We start from the raw sequence: 4,896 nt of genomic DNA on the forward strand, positions 1-4,896 counted from the left end.
CTTTGATACAGTTAACAGGGAGAAACTGTGGATGGTAATGCTTGATATGGGCGTGGATAAAGATATAGTCATTTTACTTAGTAAACTTCACACCTGTACAGAGGCTCGGGTCCGCTATTCCCGGGAGGGAGGTTTGACAGAGAAATTTCCCTCACTAAAGGGGGTTAGACAGGGTTGTGTCCTTGCCCCTTTTCTTTTTCTTTTGTATATAAATGGGTTAGAGAAATTTATTTGTGAATCAGGGAAGGATTCCCCAGTCATCAATAATTTCCCAATCCCTGTACTCTTGTATGCGGACGATGCTGTACTCATCTCAAGGACAGCAAATGGCCTCCAGATTTTATTAAATGCTTTTAATACTTTTATGAGGAACCTCGGTCTTAAAATTAACAGAACTAGGTCATTTGTGATGAAGACCGGACCCAAATTAGCAAAAACAAAAAAAATTGTTCTAGATGGGCATGAGATACTCAAGGTCCCACATTTTACGTATCTGGGGGTCCCCATTGATGTAGATTTTAATTGGAAATTGTTAGTTAATATACGTTCAATACAATTCCAAAAAGCCATAGAAGCAGTTTTTAGGTTTGCAAAAAGACTCCGACATAAACCTGTTAAAGAAATGATGACTGTTTTCTCCTCTAAGTGTCTTTCTATTGCGACATTTGGAGCCGGGGTTTGGGGGCATGCAGAATGTACAGGACTCCAGAGTGCAGATTTTTTTTTGTTTAAGAAGAATATTAGCAGTCCCCCAATCTACACCAGTAATGTTTTGTCATAAAGAAGTAGGATTGTGACACATATCTAGCTATATAAAGCTTCAACCTGTATTATTGTCGGTAAAAATCTGGACTAAGCCAGAAGCGTTTTTTATGTAGAAAGGTGATACAGGATTGTCTCCTCTTATCACGATTTCTAGCTATACCCTGGCTTAGATATGTCTATCTCTCCCTCCTATCATTAGGATTAGGAGAATTTTTCCTTAAACCGGATACTTTAACAAGACAGGACATTAAGAAGGTTAAAGACATATTCTGGCAGAAAAACCAGGCCATGGAGCTAGCCTCGGGTGTAATCAGATCATGGACGAGGCATGAGACACAACAACTTCAACCAAAGCTATATTTGACTATTATCAATCACGAGCGACAAAGGTTTTTACTTACGAGGCTACGTTTAAATACCTTACACTACCTGGTAGCATTTCCAGTATGTGGAACCTGGTTCAAGAACCTTCCTCCTTCTCGCTGTGATGGAAAGACATCACAGACTACATTGCACTTTATGCTTTTTTGCACTTTATATGCTGTTCCGAGAAAAAGGTTTTTACGTCCGTTATTTTTGTCTAAAAGTATTAGAACTAGCCAGCTTGCTTATTCTCACTTACATAATTTGGGAAACATAGACATAATTCAGTCTTTGTTCAATTTTATATATGCTGCTCATGGTATTCGGAAAATGTACTAATAACGTTCTTTAGCAATTTTATGATTGAGAAATTTGTATGTTCTATTTATTTGATGTCTTTTATATTGTTTTTGTACCAAATAAAGTAATGAATGATATGCACAATATCATAAGAAAACACAATACTCAAAGTTACTAAAGATAAAGATACTTTATTTTTATGACAATATGCCACAAGTATCTCAATGAGTACCCTCAGCAAGAAGGTAGTGATATACACAAGTTATATGTACACAAACCCAAAACAGGTAAGTAAGAGTCAGAAAAGTAATGCAAACAGTGTAGAATTACAATAGGTTGCAATAGGCAAGCATAGGTCTAGGGGCAACACAAACCATATACTCCAAAAGTGGAATGCGAATCACAAATGGACCCCAGACCTATGGGAGCTTGTAGAGGGTCACAGGACTGTAAGAAAACAGTCAGGGTGTCCAAGATACCCCACCCCAAGTCCCTGAAAAGGAGGAGTAAAGGACACCTACTATCCCAAAAGAGCACAATAGTCATGATAGGGGGATTCTGCAAGAACAACAAACACCAGCAGTGCACTGAAAACGGATTCCTGGAACTGAGGACCTGCAAAGCAAGGAGACCAAGTCCAATAGTCGTGACAGTGTCCAGGGGGGGCAGGAGCCCAGAAAACCCCGGATGAAGGGGCAAGGAAGCTGCCTCTGGATGGAAGAAGCTTGGAATTCTGCAAGAACGAAGAGGACTAGGAACTTCTCCTTTGGATGGAAGATGTCCCACGTCGCGATGAAGGTTGCAGAAGTGTTCCCATGCAGAAATACCGCAAACAAGCCTTGCTAGCTGCAAGGGGCGCGGTAGAGGTTTTTGGGTGCTTCTAGGGACCAGGAAGGACCAGGATGTTGCCCCTTGGAGGAGGAGACAGAGGGGGGGCTCAGCAACTCAGACAGCCCTCAAAGAAGCAGTCAGCCCCCGCAGAAGTACCTGAACAGGCACTTGGAAGATTTGTGAACTGGAGTCCACGCTGAGTTACAAAAGAGGGTCCCACGACGTCGGAGGCCAACTCAGCGGGTTCAGCACTACAGAATGGAGTGCTGGGGACCCAGGCAAGGCTGTGCACAAAGGAAATCCTGGAAGAGGGCACAGAAGCCAAGCAGCTGCAAATCACGCAGTACACAGGTTTGCAGTCTAGCGTGGGAAGGCAAGGACTTACCTCCACCAAACTTGGACTGAAGGATCACTGGACTGTGGGAGTCACATGGATAGAGTTCCTGTGTTCCAGGGACCACGCTCGTCAGGATGAGAGGGGACCCAGAGGACTGGTGATGCAGTCTTTTGGTGCCTGCGTTAGCAGGAGGAAGATTCCGTCGACCCACTGGAGATTTCTTCTTGGCTTCTAGTGCAGGGTGAAGGCAGGCGACCCCCAGAGCATGCACCACCAGGAAACAGTCAAGAAAGTCAGCAGGATTAGGCGCTACAATGTTGCTGGTAGTAGTCTTGCTACTTTGTTGCGGTTTTGCAGGCATCCTGGAGCAGTCAGCGGTCGATCCTTGGTAGAAGTAGAAGAGGGAGATGCAATGGAACTCTGGTGAGCTCTTGCATTCGTTATCTGAAGAATTCCCCAAAGCAGAGACCCTAAATAGCCAGAAAAGGAGGTTTGGCTACCAAGAAAGGAGGATTGGCTACCAAGAAAGGTAAGAGCCTTTCAGAGGGGGTCTCTGACGTCACCTGCTGGCACTGGCCACTCAGAGCAGTCCAGTGTTCCCCCAACACCTCTGTTTCCAAGATGGCAGAGGTCTGGGACACACTGGAGGAGCTCTGGGCACCTCCCCTGGGAGGTACTGGTCAGGGGAGTGGTCACTCACCTTTCCTTTGCCCAGTTTCACGCCAGAGCAGTGCTGGGGGATCCCTGAACCGGTGTAGACTGGCTTATGCAGAGATGGGCACCATCTGTGCCCATCAAAGCATTTCCAGAGGCTGGGGGAGGCTACTCCTCCCCAGCCCTTCATACCTATTTCCAAAGGGAGAGGGTGTAACACCCTCTCTCAAAAGAAATCCTTTGTTCTGCCTTCCTAGGCCAGGGCTGCCCGGACCCCAGGAGGGCAGAATCCTGTCTGAGGGGTTGGCAGCAGCTGCAGTGGAAACCCTGGAAAGGCAGTTTGGCAGTACCCGGGTTCTGTGCTGGAGACCCGGGGGATCATGGAATTGTCCCCCCAATACCAGAATGGCATTGGGGTGACAATTCCATGATCTTAGACATGTTACATGGCCATGTTCGGAGTTACCATTGTGACGCTATACATAGACAGTGACCTAAGTATAGTGCACGCATGTAATGGTGTCCCCGCAATCACAAAGTCCGGGGAATTTGCCCTGAACGATGTGGGGGCACCTTGGCTAGTGCCAGGGTGCCCACACACTAAGTAACTTGGCACCCAACCTTCACTAAGTGAAGGTTAGACATATAGGTGACTTATAAGTTACTTATGTGCAGGGTAAAATGGCTGTGAAATAACGTGGACGTTATTTCACGCAGGCTGCAGTAGCAGGCCTGTGTAAGAATTGCTCGAGCTCCTTATGGGTGGCAAAAGAAATGCTGCAGCCCATAGAGATCTCCTGGAACCCCAACACCCTGGGTACCCAAGCACCATATAAAAGGGAACTATATGGGTGTACCAGTGTGCCAATGAGATTTGGTAAATTTATTCACTAGCCTGCAGTGACAAATTTGGAAAGCAGAGAGAGCATAAACACTGAGGTTCTGGTTAGCAGAGCCTCAGTGATACAGTTAGGCACCACACAGGGAACACATACAGGGCACATACTATGAGCACTGGGGTCCTGCCTGGCACGATCCAAGTGACACAAGGGCTAAAACAACATACATACAGTGAAAAATGGGGGTTACATACCAGGCAAGATGGTACTTTCCTACAAGCACTGAAGACGGATTCCTGGACCTGAGGACCTGCAAGGCAAGGGGACCAAGTCCAAGAGTCGCAATAGTGTCCAGGGGGCGGAGGAGCCCAGGAAATCCGGATGAAGGTGCAAGCAGGCTGCCTCCGGATGGAAGAAGCTTAGGATTCTCCAACAACGAAGAGAGCTAGGAACTTCTTCTTTGGATGGAAGATGTCCCACGGCATGCTGAAGGTTGCAGAAGTGTTTCCACGCAGAAGTACTGCAAACAAGCCTTGCTAGCTGCAAGGGTACCGGTAGAGATTTTTGAGTGCTGCCGGGGACTAGGAAGGACCAGGATGTCGCCCCTTGGAGGAGGAGACAGAGGGGGTGCTCAGCAACTCAGAGAGCCCCCACAGAAGCAGGCAGCACCCGCAAAAGTACCGGATCAGGCACTTACAAGATTTGTGAACCGGAGCTGGCTCAGAGTCACAAAGGAGGGTTCCACAACGTCGGAGTCCAACTCAGAGGGTTTTGCACTACAGGATGGAGTGTTGGGGACCCAGGCTA

This window comes from Pleurodeles waltl, chromosome 5, assembly GCF_031143425.1.
Source record: "Pleurodeles waltl isolate 20211129_DDA chromosome 5, aPleWal1.hap1.20221129, whole genome shotgun sequence".
NCBI classification, from domain to species: Eukaryota; Metazoa; Chordata; class Amphibia; order Caudata; family Salamandridae; genus Pleurodeles; species Pleurodeles waltl.